The 22,472-nt window shown below is 58.6% G+C and overlaps 1 protein-coding gene across 8 annotated transcripts in view; it reads right to left on the bottom strand.

The window, feature by feature from the left end:
- The window catches only part of Rbfox3 (RNA binding fox-1 homolog 3), a 393,803-nt gene that overhangs the window by 167,752 nt on the left and 203,579 nt on the right, over window positions 1-22,472 (bottom strand). For all 8 annotated transcript variants that reach the window (XM_047544871.1, XM_047544867.1, XM_047544874.1 and 5 more), the window contains exon 3: window positions 5,840-5,944. The gene's annotated coding sequence lies outside the window, so the exon portion shown is untranslated. The remainder of the gene's footprint in view (window positions 1-5,839; window positions 5,945-22,472) is intronic.

Genomic DNA, 22,472 nt, shown 5'->3' with positions numbered 1-22,472 from the left:
GAATCGATCGGAGAGTACTGCACGCGCGCGAGGGTGGCCTGCCGACTGTGAGGCTCCCAGGCCAGAGTCGGAAACTGGAGAGGCCACTGCGACTCAGCAGGGTTGCAAAGCCCCCGGGGCCAGAGGAGGAGCACAGGAGGAGCCTACGCGTGAAGTAAGAAGTCAGGGGCCACCAGCCTCAGGTCCTGTCAACTCCTAACCCCCTGGACCTCAAGATGTGACCACATGCAGAGGTAGGGTCTTTACAGAGATGATGAAGTTCAAAGGAGGCCATCAGGGTGGGCCTGCATCCACTCTGAGTGACGTCCTGAGCAGAGAGGAGGGCCCAGACTCACACGGAGGGACAGCCATGAGGGCACTCCAGGAACAGGGCCTCCTATCAGGCTAGGACACAGCCCCTCAGCCTCTCTGGTCAGCCAGGCCCCTCAGACTGGCTTTAAAAATAAGAGGCCACTCACAGCCTTTTATTTATGAGGCCTTGGAAGGAACAAGCCCTGCCCACCCCTTGGACTCCCAGCCTCCCCAGTTAAGAGGCCACAGGCCCCACTGACTCCACCCAGAACCCAGGAGAGCTGGGGAGGAGGGAAAGACAAATGTCCCAAGAGCAGATCGGGATAGGCCACGGCCAATTGTGATACATATGACTTCCACTTCTCAACAAAAACGAGATAAATATGTACATGTTGGGGGGAAATCCAGGAGGAAGAGGGAGCAGGTAGGTAGACTGAGCTTTGAACATGGAGGGCAGGATGACGGCCACCGAGTTGGTTATAGAAGTGGACATCGGGGCTGCCTGAACTGCTGGAGGGAGTGTTTTGGGTCATTATCTTGTTGTCACAATAATGCTTGCAGTTGTGATTGACTCCCTGGGCGTCTAGTCTCCTGGTCACCCTTTCTAGGGCCTGGCACCACCAAGAGGCACCTGAGCAGGCTGATGCCCAGGGACGCTCAAGGCCCCTTCCTGATCACCCACAGGCTGTCTGCAGGCTGGTTTCATCTGGGCTGTCTGCGAGTGTGGGGAGGGAGGGCGGAGGCACGGGCTGCACCGGAGACCAGGTTTCCAGGTCAGCCCAGTGTCCAGCACTTCCAGACAGATTAATAAATGAGCAATTCACACGTGGCCACTCTGCTCTCCATAGCAAAGGTGGAAGAAGTCAGGTGTCCATTAACAGACGAGCAACCAACAGAATGCAGTCTATTCATCCACACACTGGGCTACTGTTCTGCCTTAGAAAGGGAAACCCTGGCACGTGTCGCACAGAATCTCGAGGTCAGTATGCTCAGTGAGATAAACTCGACTTCGAGGAGAAGCACCGTGAGGGCCCACGTCCAGGTGGTCTCTCGAGCAGTCAGACTCGGAGGCAGAGAGCAGAAGGGGGCTGCTGGGGGCGGTGGGGAGAGGCGGGGTCAGTTCAGTGGGGACAGAGCTGCAGTTGTGCAGGATGCAAAGGTTCTGGAGGTGGATGGCTCATGCCACGGCACTGAAAATGGTCAAGAAGACAACTTTTTCGGTATAGTGGACCAGAGTGGAAAACAAAATTGAAAAAGCACGCACACCCGGGGTTCCTCCAGGATGGTCACCCCTCCTGCCCTGCCAGCAACTTCAAGAAAGATGCCTTGGCCCATTTGGGGGATAGGAGACTGAGGCTGAGAGGTGGAGCCAGCTGCCCAGGTTCATCTGCCAGCGGGAGATGGAGCCAGGGTTCAATTCAGGTGCTGCCGGCGTCCGGCAGGCTCTCCCAAGACGGGCGCTGCGAGAACGGAGCTGGGGGCAGTTGGGGGGGGTGGGGAGTGGATGGTGCGGTCTGTCTGCTTGGCCAAGCTCCCTGGCTCCCGGGGTTTCCGTTTTGGAAAGGACAGGAAGGCTGGGGGTGCTGGGGCGAGTGCCAGGCACTGAGACCCCGAGCAGAACGTGGGATGAGCTGAGCACGGCCCCTCTTTGGACGGGGCGGGTGGCCGCACCGTGTCGCCATTCACCAAAGCCACTGGACTGTCGCCTGACATTTTCTTCAGTTATGTAGATCTCGATTCAACGCCTTATGTTTTAAATGCATGCACCAGAACCCAATGTGAGGTCCCAGAGCTGGGGCTGGGGTGCTGGGTGCCACAGAGCTGTGCCCGTGGGGAGTTCTCCCGAGGCCTCTGCTCCACTCTTCCAGCTGCGTGGGGAGGTGGTGGCCTCTGGCCGGCTTGTCAGGGCAGATACACTGGGCGGGCGCTGGTGACCCCACTGGACGGATGGCAAACCACCTGGCGCCCCACAGATGTGCTACCTGTGGACGCCAACCTGCAGGCCTGGGATTTGGGGTTTCCTTTAACCTGGCTTCATGCAACGTCTCTAAGCATTTCCTCTTCCGAGGGATGTCTGCTTGTCTCATTAAATAGTGGGTAACACGGGCGAGGGCCACTGACCTGCCCAACCCCATCAACATCTATTTCCCTTTATCTTTGAGAGAGAAGTGATGGTTTATTCCCTAGTAAGGGCTGGTTGCTAGCAGATCACCCGACAAATAAGTGTGATTAATAAGGAATTAAATTAACGTCACCTTTCAGCTGACAGCAGGGACAAGCTGACAATGTCCAAACACCATCTGCATCTGCACACTGGCGTGGGCCCTGGGTGCGTGCCGACCGCATGGCTGTGTGAGCACAGGTGTGTGTGTGTGCTGCCCGTGGTGAACACAAGCATGCCTGTGCTCACGTGTGTGCCTGTGTGTCTACAGGCATGTCTTAGGTACGTGAGTGTCCGCCCACGTGCATGCCGGTGTTTGCAAGCATGCACAGGCCCCGGGTACCCAGGAAAGCCCTCCCTGAAGGAAGGGCAGGGGCATGAAGACAGATGTGCCCCTCTGTGCCGCTGCGGTGAGCGGGGATTTTATTCGCTGTGGCGGGCTTTGATGCCTGGGGGAGCCCATTTTTCAAAGAAGCTCTTTGGAGTCTATGTTTGCATACTGCTTTATAATGTGAATAATCATTTCCTAATTCCTGTTTGGAAAATTAATCTTATGGCTTCTCAAAGTGTGGCGAAGAGTTTTGGAAAGAGGGTCAGTGGCTAATGCCTCTCTCAGTACTTGAAAACAGGCCTGAGGGGCTTAGTTAAGTAAATTACAGTGCTTCTGCGCAGCAAAACAATATTCATATCACAACGGAAGCGAACACCAACCTAGAAATATGCTCCTGAAGATACTGGTAAGCAGCAGCGACAAAAACAGGTCACAAAGCACTGAGCACACCCGACCCTGCCTCGCAAAGCGCCCTGCTTCCCCCTCGGCAGAAACCGCCAGGGAGACCGTACAGGGAGGTGCGAGCGGGACATCCCTGGTTTGGACTGTGGGTCCTTTTGCTTCCTTTGATTTCTTTGTCCGTATTTTCTAAGAGGAACAGCTATTGCTTGCATAATAATGATGAAAAGAATTAGCTTCTATTTAAAAAGGAAACAGGGATCCTGCCGAAGGTCTCCAGAACCTCCTAATGCCAGGGAAGGAGAACGACGGATCACCAGAAGAGGAGGAGGAAGACTAGCTGAGCGGCCCGCCACTCCTGGTTCCACTCGAGGATCCTTCCTGGGTTCTGGTGGCACTCGGGTGGCAGTAGGAGGGTCTGCCCTGAAGTGGGACGGCATCTCTGGGCAAGAGGACGGGGCTCATGCCTGCTCCCAGATCTGGGAGAATCAAACCCCTCATCTGCTGTGGCTCCTCCTTCACCATTTCTCCCAGTGGACTGTAAGTCACCCCATGACCGTCCAGACCCCCAGTCTGGGGACAGGTGAAGTCCCAGCCTGGCCCCTGCCCTCAGACCGTGCTGATGGGGTGGGGCTGGCCAGGATGGGCAGTGTCCCTCTGGCTGTCTATCATCTGTCATTATCCTCTCCCTGACTGCGGCCCCGGTGCTGGGTGGACAAGGTAGGAACGGGTGGAGGCCCTCGGCAGGGTGTGTGGGAAGGCTGGACAGAGTGCCCCCGCAGAGCCCCGCCTGGCAGCCACAGGGACAGGCGGCAGTGGGGATTGGGGTGGTCCTGTCTTTGATTCATGTTTTCCCCTTTCCCTCCCACCTTCGCTCCACGAAGCAGAAACAGGCAAGAAACCCTGAAACTGTCCACGAAACCACCAGAAAACCCAAAGCAATGTGGAGCTGCCTGGTTGGGCTGCCCTTGGTTTCAGACAGATGTGCTCCTGCCTCTGCTGCCTGACCACCCATCAGCCACCCAGGGCAGAGCAGACGGAACGCGTTGAAATGGGCTTGGGGCGCCTCTGGCGTGGCCCTGGACCAAGCTCAGGGCGGAGGCCGGCAGAGAGGTGGCCTCTCTTCCCTGGCCCTTCCTCCTGCAACTTGGCCTGCGTGGGCCAGAGTAGGCTGGGCTGGCTGCACGGCTCTGAGCTGATGAACTCCTGAAAGGGCAGGGAGTCTCCACTGGGCCATTTTTCAGATTTTAACTCCACCGAGTCAAACTAAAAAGACCTTTCCATCTGCTCAGCTCTAACTCCCCCTGCCCTGGAGGGTGGAAAAACCAGCAGAGAGAGCGTGGCCCTGCAAATGGTCAAGGGCCACCCTGCGACAGAGCCAGGCAGAGACCGTGCAGGTGGCAACCGGAGGCCGCCCAGACTCGGTTGCTGGCCACCTGCTAGGGCTCAGTTATTTTCCATTTCACAGAAGCATCAACATCCACAGTCTGACTTTGACTCCAACAGGTGGCTCCCAGGAGGGATCCGAGAGGCAAGGCCCCCTGCTCTGCAGAGGACTCCCGGACGGGGCGCCTCCACCACCCTCCGTACTGAGGGCCACAGGTGGAGAAAGGGTGCGGTGGGTGGGACAGCACGAGGAAGCGGAGCTGCCCCTTCCTGTGGTGCTCACAGCACCAGACTCGAGGAGGCCACCCCGAGCTGCCTCCGCCCACCCGTCCCTGGGCCCCTCCTCCACCCCCAGCTCCCTGGAAATCTGGCACAGCTCTGCCTCCATCCATCCCCAGACCCGCCAGAAGGGGCTCTGGCCTGTGTCCGGAGGAGGATGAAGGACAGGCGCAGGGAGCCCTCGTCCATCTGGGCCTTGTCAGCCATGACTCTTGGACAGCCTGGGAGAGAGCTTGGCCCGGGGCCTCCGAGGGAGTTTTCTTTTATATTTATTAACCCACTTTCTCTCTTGGCATTCAGAGCAATGAGGAACATCGGCCAGGGCTATTAATAGGCCAAGGCCATCCCTGGGGGGAAGATGAGCTCAGATCTACACACGGGCGCCAAGTGTGATAAAGGTCCCCAGGCGGTCTGAGTAAGGGTGACAGCCACCTCGGGATCCGAGCAAGCACTTCAGTTGAGCTGGGCTCCAGCCTCCCTCCTGTAGCCCCCTGGCTGCCTGGGCCAAGCCCTCCACCAGCTATGCCCGCAGTGGGCCCTGTTGGGAAGGGAGCCTGCGGTCACGGCATTATTCCCCTCTAGGTCAGGCCCGGTGGGAGCCGCCAAGGAGGCGGGGAGGGATTGGCACAATGACATGGAATATAAATGAGTCCTGTAAACAGAGAGTTTAATAAAAAGGCAGTGAGGGAATTTATGGGCAACCCAAGGATAATTAAAATTATTTATCTACTTACCTCCCTTGCTGGCTGATCAGTCTATTAATTATCTATTATACACTCGCTGATTTGCATTTTGGTAAGGGAATTGGGTAAGGGCAGGTGAGAAACACGGAGGAGGCCCAGGAACCAAGCAGTGGGACCCTGCGGACCCTCCTCTCTGCAGACTGTGGCTCCCCATGCTGACGCCCATCGCTCCCCAAGCTGGGGGTAGCTCCGGGGCCTCTGAGGACCAGCCGGGACCCAGTAGAAAGCTCTGCACAAAGGGACACGCACCTGTTTGCAGAAGTGGCCGCTCCTGGGACAGGTTCCCACCGAAGGGCCTGCAGACCAGCTCGCTGGGAGGCCGGCAGGGTTTCCTCCAGTGGTTCTGACTTCACGCTGCATTTTAAAAAGAAAACAAGAGAAGGAAATCATTTTCAATCTCTGAATATCTGGAATGCATCAGACACACGCTGTCCTGTGCTCTTGATTAAAAATATCACAGGACCGAGTGTCATGGGAACAGCGTCGTTTGAACACCTCCGACGAGAAAAACGTCAGCCAGGGAGAAGCTTCAATGAGGCACCTCTGTTTACCACCGCACAGCTCAGCGAATTAAAAAAAAAAAAAGTTGCTTTAAATCCTTGCGGTCCCCTTAAGGCCCCAGATTCCGGAGACTGGGGTCTGGGACCCTGAGAGCTGGCCGCACCCCTCTGCAGGCCTCTCCCCACGCCCCTTCCATTCCTGGTGCTAGCCACGGCCTTGCCAGAGCAGACCTCGCCTGTGCACAGAGCCAGCTGTCCAAGCCAGTCCAGGTTCCCGCCCACCCTCCTCCTTCCACATCTTCCCAGGGGGGCCCCTTCCCTCCTGCCCTTCCTCATCCTCCCACCGCGACAGCCCCCAGTGGCTGCCCGCGCCCCCTGCAGAGGTCCTATCTGCAAACACATGGGAGCTAAGGACCTCTACCCGCCCTCCGGCTTCCCGCGTGGCCTCACGGGAAGCCTTCCATGGAGGGAGCAGGCTCTGCCACTCCAGGGAGCCTCAGCTCCCACCCCTTTGCCGTCAAAAAACTAATGAGAGCCAAGGGCCCATTTTCCATAAAACATGCAGAAATGTGAATCCTGTCTCCAGAAGTTCACTGCCCCCAGGCCCATCTATTGATATGCTGGGGTCTTAGGGCATTTGATGGGTTTTTCTCCATTTGGCCAGGCCATCGTCTCCAGGGATCCAGCCCCACACAAATCCAGGTTTTGTTGTGATGGTTTTGAGTGACTGGGTTCACTTCAGTAGAGATGGGCTTCCATAATGGGGTGGTGGGCTTTACCCAATCAGCTGAAGGCCTTAAGAGCAAAATAGACTTTTTTTTTTTTTTTTGGCGCTGGGCATAGAACCCAGGGCCTTGTGCTTACAAGGCAAGCATTCTACCGACTGAGCTATCTCCCCAACCAAAACAGACTTGTTGAGCAACGAAAATGCCTCAAGATCACAGCATCAACCCGGCCGGAGGATCCAAACCAACCTGCCCGCCCACCCTGCAGAGGTCAGCCTGGCAGCCCCCCTGTGTAGGAGCCCATTCTGTAGGGCTCAGACCTACACACAGCTGTGTGTGTCTCTGAATCTGTGTGTACTTGTCTGTCTAGCCATCCATCTGTCAGTCTATCTCTCTTTCTCCTTTAGGTTCTGAGAGTTGATCCTACCGAGCCTCCTGGTACTTCCCAGAGTGGACTCCTAGAATGACCTTGTCCGTCAGTAAATCCACCTCTGCCTCCCACTCTGCCTGGTGCCACTTCTTGCTGGGGGTGGGGAGCAGAACCCCAGCTGTGGCACAGTGGGTCAGGAGGATGGGGACAGCAGGGGCCCTTGCCCAGCTTGGGGACAAGAACAGCACAGTCACCAGCCTGGACCCTCCTGGCTCCCTGCGTCCCCGTGAGGTCGGCAGGGCTGTGTCCGGGACACCCCAGGCCTGGCTTCTGCTTCCCCCCCGCACTGGGCTCCCTGGGGCTGCTGGGCGGTGGCCCACGCCCTCTCCCCCTTGCTGCCTATCGCCTCTCCATTCTGATGACGTATCAATAGCTGCAGGGAAAGCGCCACAGTTAGCGGGCTGCCACGACCAGTCACCTTCAAAATCGATTCCCAGGGTCCTGGCGCAGCGAGGCGGGCGCTTCTCTGCACTGCCGCTGCCCCGCTGGCTCGGGAATCAGGCACGGCAGGCAAGCTTGGAATTAGGGAGCAGGCAAGCTCCCAAGACAGAGGGCGTGGAGAGAGGGAAGCGGAGCACAGGGAAGGAGCAGGTTTTCCAGGAGCGCGAGGAGATCCCCAGTGACGTGGAGATCCAGCGTCTCCCGACTTGCTTGCCAGGGAGGCGCGGGCAGCAAAGGCCCCACAGCCCGTGGGCCTTGGCTGAGGATGGCTCCCAGTGCGGCAGGTTTGTGACCAGAACTGCCGCCAGGGCAGGGGCACCAGACTGCGTCCATCAGGTCAGGACGGCAGGCCCGAGCAGACCAAGGTCCCAGACGGGGCGGATGGCACTGCTGGCTTTCAGGTGGCCCCTGCCCACCGGGGACAGGGTCCACCGACCTGTCCCATGCACATGAAGACTCAGGCACAGGACACCCTCAGGCTCCTCGGAGCATGGCAAAGGCCTCAGGGTCCTCCGGACTTGACACACTTAAGATTTCATTGGCTCCATAAACCACGTTGCTGCGGCCCTGGTCTCCTTGGGGCCCCAGTACCCGTGTAGTGGGTGGGTGCTCTGCCACTCCTGCTTCCTGGAGAGGAGGCCCCAGCAGGAAGGGGAGAGGGCGGCAGGCTGCTCAGACAGAGCCCTCCCACAGCGCCTCTCGATGGCGCTCACGGTGAAGCTGGGGAAACCGAGGCTCGGCACCCCGGAAAAGCCCAGGCTGTGACCACCACAGCCCGCCCTGCCCAGCTCGGCCAGCTGATGACTCGGTTTCCCTCTGTCCTACCAACTCTTGAATGACCGTCTCCTTGGCTTCTAGCACGGAGGGCACAGGTGTGAGAGTGTGGGCAGCAGGGCCAGGGCAGGCTGGCCTGGCCCCCAGGGGCTTGCTCCGCACCGGAGGCGGGACGTTGTGTCTTTGAACTTCCCGGCACACAGCTGCGGCGGAGCTCAGCAAGTCCAGGGCAGGGGGCTCCACACGGCACCCCTTCTCTCCTTCACCCACTGGTTCCTTTGGCCACTGTGCCCGTTGACCTCGAATCTTCCCACCCTGGGTCCTCAGCCTTGCAGACCCCCAGGTAGAGCTCTCTGGGCTCAGGCTGGTGTTGGCCTATGGAGTGTGGGGGAGCCCCTGCAATCCCCAAGCGTCCAGGAATACTCTTGGACAGAGAGAGGGGCTGGGGGCGGCTTGTCTTTCTTGCTGGAGGCTCAGTGCCCAGGGAGGTCCAGGCCTGCTGTCTGCAGCACTGGGCCCAAGTTCTGCTTCCTACCGCAAGCCCCTTGGGGACGGGGCCCTTGCTTCATATCCCGGAAGGCTGCCTGTGGAAGGAGCATCCCTGCCTGGGGAGGGGCCTTGCTCCTAAGCTTCAGGGCCCATCAGGCCACCAAGCACTCCTCAGCTCAGGGACCCCCTGCCCCTCCTCCCACCTCCAGGAGTGACTTTGTATCTTGATGCAAATTCAGTTGCCTTGGTATTCACAGGGGATTGTGGCATGATCCCCACAGACACTAAAACCTGCAGATACTCAAGTCCCGAGCATAAAATGGTGAAATATTTGCATATAATGCACCCACATCCTCCTGCGCACTTTAAATCCTCACTAGATCACTCATAATACCTAACACTGCGTGAGTGCCGTGTGCAGAGCCGCCGTACTGCATTGTTCAGGGAACGGTGCAGGAAGAGAACCCGTACCTGTTCAACACAGAAGCAATTATTTTTTCCGAATATTTCCAATCCATGGCTGGTTGAATACACAGATATAGAGGGTTCGCTGTATTTCCAGCCTCTGGGAAGATCCGCCTCCTCTCCCAGGATTGCTTTGAGAGTCCACAGTCCTGCCAAGGTAAGCCGGGGGTGCTCAGTGGCCAGACTGACTTGGAGGAGGTGAGGGGCCATCTTAGTCACAGGGTCCCGACAGCTCGTGAGGGGCCTCAGGCTTAAGGAGAAAGCCCAGAAATTTGTGAATGGTGTGATTTTTTCATTTTTTAATGAAGTAAAATGGCTTTGAGTTTGCCTTCAGTCTTTCCTAGGTGCGGACCGATGTCCTGAGGGGAGGGAAGGAAGTAGAGGAAGAGTCCCACTTCTTTGCAGATAAGAAAGAAGTGCGGGGATCAGGCAATGCCAACTCTGCCAAGATGCCATCCTGGCAGTCACAAGTGTCAGCACAGACAGGAAGACACAGGGACCAGGGCGCCAGCTGATGGCGACATGGCCTTGGAGAGCCAGGGCTGAATCTGGAATGTTCTGAGACCCAGCCACCCCTTGAGAGGTGCACACCTGGGTACAAGGAGACAGGCACCAAGACCTCATGGAGGCGCTCTCCAAAGTAGCCACAAGACCAGCACAGAGGAGCCCTCGGGTCACAGCGCTGAACAGGAAGCTCGCTGCGGAAAGAGCCCACGTGTGCACTTGAGACACCCCCAGGCTGCCCGTGGGGCGTGCTTACGGGAAGAGGACAGGCCCCTAACGGCTGCCTGGAGCTGCGACGGGTGTGGAGGAGGGCGGGCCGTGCACAGAGGGGCGCAGAGCTGTCGATGTCGCCCTGCCTCTTCAAGCCTTCGTTCCTCAGTGAGGAATGTCAGCCGCGGTTGACCGATGGCCGGACGCAGACATTTATTATGTTTTACCTTGATTATCCAAAGCCCCCGTGTTTGAGGGGAGTGTGGTTGGATTGCAAGCCCTGGAGTGAGGGGCCTGCCTGTCACAGAGCTCCCACGAGCGTGTTCCCAGCCTTCGGTGGTACGACAGCCTGGTTGGCCTGAGGCCCGACGGACGGATACACCATTATGCAAGTGATTCTGGAAGGAACCCGGCGGCCCCACCCAAGAGGGAGTGGACACCGGCACAGTCCCAGCGTGCGCCTCCCGATTCTAGACCACTTGTGCCTCCCCGGCATCCTTCTCCCTGCGCCCCAGGCGTGGCCTTCTGACGTCCACTGAGAAGGACGCCGGAAAGTGCTGGGTGCAGGCATGGCGTCTCCCTCTCCTTGTCATGCCAACAGGAAACCGCAGAGTTCCCGCAGAGGCTGCCTCCTCCACCCCTCGCCCTGGAGGGTGGGGCTGCAGGGTGGGGGCACACGCCCCTGGTGGAGTCTGCGGGGCCAGCTGCTCTGTCCTGGGAGGCTGTCCGCAGCCCTGTGATCTCTGCAGGGGCAGACGGACACAGGGTCCCAGACCCTGGCTCAGGAGGGCTGTGTCTTGCTCCTGCTGGGCCCTTCCCGGCTGCTGCTCAGGCTCCAGCCGCTGCGGCTGGGTAGACGCAAAGCCGGCTCCTGCTTTGATCTCACGTGACGAGGCTTCCAGTGTTACAGGCTACCGAAATGCGCGTGATCAGATTCCAGGTCATTACTCAAGGAGAGGGACCCCTCTGCGGCCGACAGCGGCAGTTTCAAACCAATTAAAATAAGCCTGGTGTTCCTGCGGGCTGCCGCCAGCCGCCACCCCGGAGGTCCCTGATGCACAGGATGTTAATGGAAACGCTTAACCGGCACGTGGAGGGGATTCTGGCAAACAAGGCCGCTGGAAGAGGCTGAGGAGAAGTCTCCTGAGCTAACCCTGGAGGGACTTCGATAAACGCGAGATCGGATTGAAAACGATTCGCACCACAAGGGTGCAGGGCTGGGGGGGGTCTTCAGGGAAGAAAGCCGTTCCGTTTCCTCTTAGTTCCTCTTTGCAAGTGTCTGCTGCCAGGCCTGAACCTGCGAGGGCTGACAGCACCCACGGGGCAGGCTGGGAGGACCAGGGTATAATTTGCCAAGTGAAAATTGGAGGGGGCCTCGGAGGCCGCAAGCAGACAAGGTTCGGGTGGCCTAGGCATGGTGGAACTGTAGGAGAACCCTACAGAAGGCAGGCTGAGCAGTGCATCACAACTGCCAGGCAGCTGCTCTGAGCTCTGGGGTTCAGGGAAGAGCAAACACCACCAGCGAAACAGACGGCGGAGGTTCAAGAAAACACTAGCAGTGCCCAGGTCAATGGGTAGATGGGACCCCTGAGCTGTGGCTACTGCCTTGGCTCCCAGCCAGGGGCCAGGGGCCAGGCTGTCTGCAGCTCAGTTCTGGTCTATGCGGTGGAGACTCCCCTGTCCTGAGAAAGGGAGGAGGCTCCCACCCAGACAGCAACCTGGGAGGCGAGGCTTGCAGAACTGAGTGGCAGTCAGGCCCACTCTTGAGCAGCCCCGCCCCCAGGCCCCTGCACACCTGCTTTTATGCATCTAGCTTTACAACTAAACTCTGTTCCAGCTAGAATTGCCCGATTTAGCAAATCAAGGCACCAGACACCCAGTTCAAATTGACAATATTAGATCAATGCCTTAGTGGCATTAGTATAAGTATGTACCATGCAACATATGGGACATACTTATATGAACAATTATTCATTGTTAATCTGAAATTCAAATTTAACAAGGGACCCAGTAATTTTTTTGCAGCCCTGCTGACAGCTGTCTGCCCAGCCTAAAACACACACACACACACACACACACACATACACACCTTGCACCCTCACACTTACATGCACACATAACCCTCAAAGAAAAGAGCCAACATTCCACGAGGACTCCCCCTGTTTTTCCCAGATCATCCCATGGTCATTCAGACAAAAAGACCAGCCCTGGATGGCCACGAGTCCGAGGCCATGCAGTCAGCGGGTAGCCCGGCTGCACTGCAGACCCCATCACTCCTATTCCAAAGTCTGCGTCTTTCCACCAAACCAGACCTGATGCATCAAATTGTAGATGTTTCTCTCCAAACAAAACAACCGTAAGGAAGTCGCTATTGATTCAGCAGCCAGGTCAATGTGGCTGGCTCAGCCCCACGTGAACCTCGGAGCAAGGCTGCAGCTTCACCCAGCAGAGGCCCTGCTGGCCGGGCACGCTGGATTCACCCCGCCAGGCTGTACGTAGGCACAGGGTGTTTCCATGGCTGCACCCCAGAGTGTCCCGCTGGCCATGGAATCCTGAGCATGTCCTGAAGGCAGCACTGTAGCCGTGGCAGGGGTTATGGAGAAGAGGGTTTCTTCCCTGGACTGTAAAAGGGCAGCATACTCATTCCTCCTTGGGTTCTGAGATGCCTCACGGAGCCACAGGATCGGCCAACTGGCTTCATCTGCTTCCCCTCCCTAATTAGTGAGTTGCTTCCCAGGTAACCAGTGGGTGGTGTAGGTACTTGATAGGTGGTTAGAATCGCATCTTCAAAATGTCTGTTAAAGACTCAGGATCCTTGGTGGGGACCAGGCGAATCAACCCCAGGTAGCCCTCTCTCTTGGGCTGTCCTCCCAGCGGAGCAAGAGCTGAGCCCCAGCTGACAAATCTCACTCAACGTCACGGCTTCCCCGTCGGTTCACGGAGGTTTTCCTAGGAGTGTGAGTTAAGCTCACCACTTCGTCATTTTAAGAAATGTCTTTTTTTTTTTTTTTAACACCCCCCTCCCTTTTAAAACAATTGTGATATGGCTTGGGAAAAGCCTTCAGCACGTCGTCAGCCGCCCTCTCCCAAGCTGCTCGCCTGCTGTCTGTCAGCAGAGTCTACGAGTATCCGGGCTCATGGTCTGAGAGCTGTCAGCTGGAGCCCTGGCGCTGACGGTGGCTAATTCCCATCATGAGTGAAATAAAAGCATTCTGAGCCTGAAGACCTGGATACTCCAGGTGTTATTTGCTTAACCAGCGGCCAAGAAGAAACCCAGCCCAGGGAAAAAAAAGAGGGAGAGAAGGAGGCCAGGGTGGATCATCAGAAACTCCAACACGGAGGATGCCGCTGATCAAATGTTAAAATCCAGGACACGAAACTGCTGAGGGTAGAGGATCCGGCGAGCTCTACGGAATAAAAACAGCACAGGTCCCCTGCGTGCCCCCTGTCCCCAGCCCATAAACCCGACTCCACACTGTTCCGCACCCTCTCTCCACGGTGCGATCGAGAGCCGGTCTGCACCGTAGCGTGGGGATGTTATCATTATTTGCCTAACGAGGCTTTATTGGAAAATGGTGTACCAAGACTGCATTTTGAAATTCAGCCATGGGAGGACGGGAGGCGAGGGACGGGGCTGCAGCCGGCTTTGAGCTCTCCCCAAGAGGGCCCCCTGGAGGGCAGGCTTGATTCCAGGTGGCCTCCTCTCAGGTGACCGACTTTCCACAAGGCTTCCCCTGCTCTTCTTTCCTAACAGTTTTGACAGATTGGAGCAAAGAAGGAAGAAGACTCACACGATGTCACCCAAAGGGGACTCGGGCTCCATGATCCTCTGCAGAAGGGAAAAGGAGAGAACCGCAGGAGAGGCCAAGTGTACAGAGGTAGAGGGGTGAGGAGGAGAGAAAGAACGGGGAGGCTCCTGCTGGTGGCTGAGATGAGACCCTGTACGGGGAGGTCCCCGGGACCATTGGCTTCGGTGGCAATGACCCAGGACGTTACCCGGGACACCACTCTGGTTCTGGTGCAAAGCAGAAGATCAACTTGCCTCTGCTGCTGGGTGATGTCCTGTCCTACTAGCCCATTTGAGTGGCTGGTGGCTCCTGAGACGTAGAGAACTCTCCAGAAGGCTATGGTGGACTTGCCTCCTGACCACTGCTCATGTGACTCTGAGGGGTGACTGGAATTCACTCCTGCATGGAGTCTCTCTTGGTGCCACCATAGGGATCCCTGGCATGAGAACGGCCCACCCCTGGGGCCAGCAGCCACAGCCAGAGGCAGCAGCCTCCACCCTGGCTGCTCAGCAGGACCTGCATTTTTCCTGACTGAAGAACATGGACGTCCACTCTGTGCATTTTCCTGCCTTCAGGCAGGCGCCCTCTTTAACGGACTTTGATCCCTAAGAATCGGTGTGATTTTTAGTGCTGCCCAGCAAGGAGCTCCTGTGCCCGCCCTCCTTTGGCAACCTTTTCCTCACTGCCAGAAACAGTTCTTCTGCTCTATCCAAAATTCTTCATGTCCATCCCCATGCTTGCCCTTGGCGGGCTTGGGGAACGACACTTGCCCACCCCTGCGAGCAGCCAGGAGCACCCTGGACACAGAACAGTGATTCTCAGTGTGTATCCGCCTCGCCCCCGGAAGCCCCAGTAGAATTCCACTGTTTGCGGCAGAAGGTTTGAGGAGGCACCGCAGGTCAGAGCTGCTGCTGGCTCTTGCCGTTGCTGACAGGTAAGCAGCAAAGGGGTTTCCGTCTTCCCAGGAGCCACCTACCCGGCACAAAGGAGGTGGCATGTTCTGCCAGGAGCAACTGGTGGCCCCGCCGGGGTCGCTGTCCACAGATGCAGAGGGTCCCAGGAGAGCACAACCCAAGGCAGCAGTGCCCAAAGCCGAGAACCATGAAAGGCAGCTCAAGGATCTGATTGATGGTCTCTGTTCTGCAGATTCCAGTGGGCAGGGAACACAGGTCTGCTTAAAACAAAGGACATGCTGGAGCCAGGGTGAGTGGACACCAGGGTCTTCTAAGGCCACATTTACCATCCAGGTGTCTTCCCCGTGTGAGATGCCAACTCCTCAATGTCAGGACAAAGTCCAAGGTGCTCACCTGGAACGGCAGCATGGCAGCCAGGACCCCTGGGTCAGATGTCCCGCTCGGCCTCCTCTGGACCCCACCCAGCCCTCCCACTCCCGGCTAAGCTGGACACAAAAGCACTTCCCAGCGGGATGTAAAGCATCCCATCCAGCTTTCCCATGGAGCGCAGGTGGGAGAGTCCTCACCAGAACTGTGGCGTGTGGGCTCTTCCCTTCCTGGGGCCCTAGAGGGGAAGGGGAAGGGTGCAGGCAGCTGAGAGAGAGAGGCAAGGGCCGCTGCTGTGGGCCCGCCCAGCGCAGAGAACTCCAGGTGGACAGCGGAGACGCCCCAGACGGGCTTGTGAGCCCGGCTTCCAGGAGCCCACCTGCTCAGGCAGCAGGAGCTAGCCCTCTGAGCGGCTCGAATGTCAGATACGCCTCTGGTTATGAAACAAGACACAAGAAGTTGCACAGGAAAATGTCAGAGAGCAGGGAGAGAAGAGATGGGCATGGATGGGAGGTGGGGGTGAGCTACAGAACAGCGGGGGGTGCGGGGGGCAGGAGCAGAGAGGCACCTGGGAAGAAGCAGAGCAAGAGCCAGAAGCCGCTCTGCAGAGCAGCGGCGCAGGGCACGGCAGGGGCAGGCTGTGCAGCCGCGTGCGCTGGCCAGAGGAGAGGTCCAAGCCACCAAGAGAGATGGCACAGGTCGCATGCCCAGGCGAGCCTCCAACCACAGAACTTGGCATCCAGCTGGACCTTAGTAAAAGTCAGCTCTGGCTTCCCCTTCCCCACGTAGCACACAGCAGATTGTGGGCAGGGGGTTGTAGAGCTGAGGACCTGGCTGGAGAACCCTGTTTTCCTGGGCACAATGAGCTGTCCTGCGTGTTCAAGAGCAATGGCAGCAAGCAGGATCCCCGGGCTGAAGTGGAGAGGGAGGCAGCCATTTACCCAGCCACCCGGACAGGCATGGCTGGGCAGCAGCTGAGGACCAGGTGGCCTCTGCGGGTCTTGGAAGCTTCAGCCCTCCCGTGTCTATGGGTGCACGTTCTGGAGGAAGAGTAGTAGGGTTGCCTCTGGGTCCCCAAGCGAGGGTGGTCCGTGATGCTCCTTGAGTTCATTGGCAGGGTTGTACCTCCAAGGTCCCTCGCCAGAAGGTCTCCCAGCTCTGGCACTGACTATGCACAGCCCAGTTGCACCCAGAGAAGCCTGCAGGGCTGGTGGTAATGAACCTGGCCCACTGGCCAGTGTCACAGTGAGAGGGACGCAGTGTCGTGCTGCAGGGAGGCAGTGAGGCCTGTGTGCGTGGGTTTCCCGCCATGCCCGCTTTGGTGTACCCTTGCAAAGCTCGTGGCCTCTGTCAGCCCCCCGGGGGAGTCACACGGACTGCTGCTCTTCCACCTCACTGTCACTGGGATGGGAAGGGAGGCTGGCGAAAGACAGAGTGGTCAGGTACCAGGAGATCCACGATTGTTTTCTGTGAAGTCAAGACTGGTGAGATGCATATTGGGCTGGGACATCTCAAAGAGGCCCTAGGGCTCTGGAGGGCTCACCTCCAGGAGCCGCTGTAGCTGTTGCTGGTGCAGATGCAGGGCGGATGCCCCGAGCTCGTCACCATTCTCAGGGTGGTTTCCTGGGCTGGAGATGAGAGTGGGTCACGGAGGATCAACCGCGTTGTGGACTGAGTCCTGAAGGGCCACTTTCCCAGCCCGCTGTGTTGGGCATGGAGGTTACACAGTGGCGGCTGAGTCCCCCGACAGACGCGGGCACTCTGCGGTCCCACTCCCATCCCAGGATGCCCTCCGTCTCCTGCAGCGAGGCCTTGCTTTGCTTTCTGCATGAGCTCAGTGCTACCAGGGTTGCAGACGGGGTGTCGGCCCCGCTCCAAGCACGATGCCCGCTTGCTGAGAGCTGGCGAGAGAGGCGCGCTCTGCCCGAGGCCGGCGGTGCGTGGAGCAGTGCACCCGCGCGAGCCGGCAGCACGGGTTCATTACCATCAGATGCAAGTGGGCGATCTCAGGCCAACTGTTGGATGGACCGCTGCTGCGGAGCTGGAGAGGCAGGCCAAGAAGCGGGCTTTTGCTTTGCCAGGCAATTTGCAAATCTTCAGGTGCCATCTTAGGAGCGGCTGCATCGCTGCTGGTCTGAGCTGCTGGGGGGCAGCTGTGTGAGGGGAGAAGACACGCTTCCTCTGACTGAGCCCCTGGCTCTGGGCACTGCTGGGAGCGTGCCTGAGCCACACGTCTGCTCTGCGTGCCTGGTGGGTGACCAGCCTCCCTGCAGGAGAGGGCTCGGGGGGGAAGGGACCCACCATCCCGCGGATGGCTTGGAAGGAGCCAGATTTGGGGGTTCAGGTCACTATCACCCAGGAGGGAGCCACAGAGCTTCCTCTGTACCAGAGCAATCCGCCATGGGCCAGTGGCAGTGCTGAAGCTGGCCAACATCTGGCGCCTGGCGGGGGGAACAGTGTGAGCTTCTGAGCATGCTCGCCCTGCTCCTGGGAGACCTGGGGTGCCTCTGGGGCCAACTCCATTTTCAAGGGTCAGTGAGGAGGCGCCTTGGGCAGCAGGGCCTCCCGCTGGTAGTGCCCCCTCTGAGGGGAGGGCGAGGGGCTGGCCGCCCCAGTCCTTGGGAGCGGGCCCTCTGCTGGGCTGACAGGCAGCTGATGCTGGCAGACTTTTCTGCAGATGATCTGCAGGTGTCCAGCCTGCGGCCCGCAAGCCAGGCTGCCATGAAAGGAGCAGCCCCGACCTGGCGTGCAGAGGAGGCGGGGAGCCTGGCACAGGCGCAAGGGGAGGGGAGAGCAGGTGGTTTCCTGCCGGCTTCCAGGCACCACCTGGCAGTGTGAGCTGCACCTGTGGGAGGCAAGTGTTCATCTCTCTCCTCAAGGCTCAGCCCTGGCTTCCTCTGCCCTTGCCATGAGACACTGCCCACTGTCCGAGGCTCCTATCCCAAGGACTCTCCCCTGCCTGGGATTCTGCACAAAGATGGAAAGACGACCTGAGAGTTAGGACTCCACCTCTCCAGGGGGAAGGTGTCTGTGAGCTGCAGGGGCTTAATCCAGTGTTTAGCAATGCAGCTCTGAGAGCATCCAGGCCCTTCAGGGATGACGAGTCACCCCTGTCTCTGTCCCCGTTCCTGCTGCATGCCAGACCCTCGGGGAGGGGCAGGCAGAAGAAATGAGCTGAACGAGAAATGGCCACAGGTGAGGCGTCTCCTTGGTGTTCCCGGCCTCCCGTGGGGGAACAGAGCGATGGGTTCATTTCTGAGATTACCCAGGTGGGTTGGCAGACTGCCAGGGCAGGCTTTCCCTGGACAAGCAGCGTTTATAGTTCGTGGGCTGAAGGGTCGCAGAGAACTGGGGGACAACCAGGGCCACCTCTCCAAAGGAGAGCACTGCACCATGGGAGGGGTTTACCTGAGGAGCTGGTAGGAGTCTGCTCATTCCCAAGCCTGAATTTTCTGTTACTTACATTTTCCTAACCAAATGGCCTCTTGACCTCAGTCCTCCTTGGGGAAAGGGCTGAACGGGGGCTCTCTACAAAGGCCACTCAAGAACCACCTCTCCCCAGGACAAAACCACCTGTTCACCCACAAATAATAAAAATAAATAACTAACCAATAAAGAGCACATCAGATATGTAAGTACTGCTGCAGAGGCCCCGCCCTCGCCCCGCCCTGCGTCGGCCTCCTCTGCCTCCTGGCTTTGAGCTCCAACCTCTCGGATATTTATTGTTCGTCCCCCGCTAAATCACTCCTTATGGGAGGGCCGCTCACACTCCATTACGGGGAGAGGCTGTGCAGTTCCGTTTAGCTTGCAGAAAAGGATCCTCAGAGGGAAAACCCGCCCGGGAGCTGTCCGGTGCTGAACTCCAGTATGATGGACGATTATGGACCATCTGCACTTTCAGAGGGGGATAGATTTATGAGCAGGAGAGACAGCTAGAAGAGTGTCCATCGCCATAACTCACGGCCCTCTTCAAAGATATTCTAACCAGGCGTCCTCTCCGACAACCGAGAGCCCGGGTCGAGAGCAGCGAGAGGGGAATCAATTACGAATCTCCGGGTGTTTTTTCCCCCAGAGCATTGCTGTCAGCAGGGCTGGGGGAGAGGGGGTCAGGGGGTGGGGGGCGCAGGGACCCTGGGACGGACAAGGCAGCCTTCCCTCCGCCTCTCCTAGGGTCGCCCCCTTGCACTGCGGCTCTTGGCTTCTTGCAACTGGTGTTGAGAAGAGGAAGTGCCAGGATGCCCGCCCGCACAGATCCTGCTGAGATTTACTGACAAGCCAAAATCCCGCAGAGGATGCAGAGGAGACAGCTGGGTCTTCCTGGAAGCCGGCGCTTTGAGGTTTACCCGCAGGGGGACAGGAAGAGGTGACTGCTCTCGGACGCCCATCCCAGGGCAGGGGCTGCTCACCTCTGTGTTCCTACCACCCTCCTCCTGTTCTGCAGAGCTGCACACCCCCATAGCCCCTCCAGCAGAGGGACACCTGACACCTCTCCTGTGGGCACAGGCCTGCTGCCCTCTGCCGTGGCCCTGGTGTGCAGACAGGAACAGGGCACCCCCAGGCCCTGTCCCCAGGGCCCCAGCCCCTGCAAACTAACCAGCGAGCAGACCCTTCCATCCCCATGGCACTTCAGAGATCTCCAGGCATCTTGACTCTTGGTTCCCCGAGCCCAGGGCAGTAGGTAAACACAGGCACGCTTATCTCCATTTGAAAGATGAGGGACACAAAAGCCCAGAGAAGTTGTGATTTCCTTGATGCCACACAGCTAACCAGCAGCCCAGCAGTCAAGCTGGTGCCTCCTAGCTCTGCGTTTAGGTCCACCTGGTCTTGCTGCCTACTTCCTGAGCACAGTCACCTGGGGACCTCCCCTCCCTGGGGAGCAGCCAGGGCTCCATCTCCCCTGACTTTGGGCTTCTCTCTTCTGTCCCACCCCCTCCCATGAGCCATGGCCCTGCTGAGCCAGGCGGAGAGCCCTGGAATGCAAGTCATGAAGTGACGACCTTTCTCCTGAGGGTCTCTCTGCTCTGCACCCCTCTGGGACAGGGAAGTCATCCAGCTCTGGCAGGGCCCCAGGACAAGCTCTGGGACTCTAGTCAAACCCCTGAATGCCAGAAATTTCTCCAGGATGCCAGGTCAGCAGCAGTGACCGCTGAGCCTCCTGGAGCCACTCCCACCGGGGGCGGGATCAGGCCGCAGCTGAGGGCAGCAGAAGTCCAGGGCGACTTTGATAGCGCTCATTCATTATGTTTTTAAACGACAGTCCTTCCTGCCTCACCCTGAGAGTGTACCTGTGGCTTTTTCACCTGGCACGTGCCTTCTGCCCTTGCCCTGCCCCTGGGTGGCAGTCATTCCTTCTCTCCGTCACCTGCAGGCCCCTGGAGGCAGAGGGGAAGGCTGCACCCAGGAGCAGGTCCCACAGGGCAGGGAGGGCCGTGGAGTCAGGAGCGATCGCAGCAGGAACCACAGCCAGCCACTCTGCCTGAGTGGCGGGGAGGGGACGTGGCAGGGAGGAGGCGGGGCCGAGCAGGACAAGCTCTGCTGTCTCCGGACCCCAGCCTCTTGCCCTGCAGGAGGAGCTGCTGTCTGCCAGGGCGTCCACGGTGCTGACCACACAGTCCGCCACCATAGCAGGCTGCTGGACGGGCTGCCTCTTCCTGCAGACCAGCCTGTCCACTAGGCGGTGAGACCCCGGCTGTGCCTGTGGCTGAGCCCTTGTCACAAGTGGACTTCCAGTGCTTGAAAGGCTTGGTGAGCCAGGCTGCCTGCAGAATGGAATGCATAACTGCATTTCATTTAATTCATGTAAGTCAAAATGGCCACTGGTGGCTAGTGGCCACCATTTGGAATTGTGGCCTCTGGCCTGTGGCTACTGGCCACAGACAACCCAGGGTCTCATGCTGCTGGTTCCAGGAGGTGCTGGTGGAGTGCAGGTCTCCAAGGACCCTCTGACCTGAGCCACAGGAGGGACCTCACCCTCTGCCATGAGACACTTGGCTTCACCTGGGAAAACAGCTTCAACTTGACAAATGGCCAGTTCCTGCACTTTGTGAAATTACATTCTCGGCTTGGACTGAGCAGCATGGGGATAGCCACAGCCGCCCAGGGCCAGGGGCTGGGCACTGGGAGGGAAGCCGGGCAGCCACAGGCTCAGGATCCCAGGTCCTGGCAGACGCCACATGTAGGATGGGCAGGGACAGGTCAGCAGAAGGCAGCCTCAGCAGGTGCCTGGGAGAGGCTGAGGAGGAGCAGGAAAGAAGGGGAATCAGAGAGGGGCCGCCCTGCAGGCAGGCTGGATGGGAACGACCCCCTGTCCGTCCTGCCCTGCCCTGCCCGGCAGTCACACAGTAAGGAGTCTCCAGAGATCGCTTCCATCGGCTCTGACCTTCCCAGGAGCCCTCCCATCTGGGACTCAGGAGAGTTTATGCATCCCTGTTATTCCCAGCACAACTCTGCTCTCCACGGAAACAGAGTCCCCTCCTGCCTCGTTATTATCATCGTCTCCATTAACAGCTGATGTCATGTGGAGTCCATCACGGCCTTCCCAGGGGTGCCTGCAAAGGGCCCTCTCCCTACCTGCCCTCCATCCCAACCCAAGTCGGGCCAGCAATCCTGACCATGGGGCGGGAGGAACAGTAGCGCCTGGCTGCTCCCCCACGGTGGTGATTCCTGCTGACCGTGGTTCATGTCATGCAGTCAACCTGAATCACCAGGCAGAACTGGTCTGCACTAAACCACCACCACGTAACCTGGCTGTCACTCTAAACCCGCGTCCTCCCTCCCTCCCTGGGTCCCCTTCCTCCCCTGAATGGGGCTTGCAGACCCCGCGGGCTCTGGGGAACAGAGTCAGGTGCAGGCCCCTTGGCACTTTGGGAATAGAGAACCAGAAGGCCGCAGAGACCCCTGGCCCCAGCCCGTGATTCACCCCACCCCTCCCTGGAGGCCCGCCCGCAGCCCCGCCCTGGCTCCCTTCACCCAGTTCTCTTTAAAGAGGCAGCAGCCCTCACCCTTGGACGGGCATGTCAGCGGGGGCTCACTGGGAGTCCAGCTCCCCCATGGCCCCTCCAGAACCTCAGCTCTGACCTGTCCAAGCAGAAGACGCCATGGGTTCTAGGGGTCTCTGTTCACACCCTGAGCCAGAGCAGAAAACAGCCGGCCCTACCCCACCAGGGCGGGGCTCTGTCCTGTCTCCATTTACAGCTAGATCATCCTGGAAACCGACCATCCCAGAAACTCCGGAGTGCGTCTGCATGTGGCACAGGGGTGCATGCGTCTGCACGTG

This window comes from Sciurus carolinensis, chromosome 3 (assembly GCF_902686445.1).
Source record: "Sciurus carolinensis chromosome 3, mSciCar1.2, whole genome shotgun sequence".
In the NCBI taxonomy this organism is placed as follows: Eukaryota; Metazoa; Chordata; class Mammalia; order Rodentia; family Sciuridae; genus Sciurus; species Sciurus carolinensis.
Note: the sequence above shows the minus strand (reverse complement) of the source record. Positions and strands in the feature narration are given on the sequence as shown.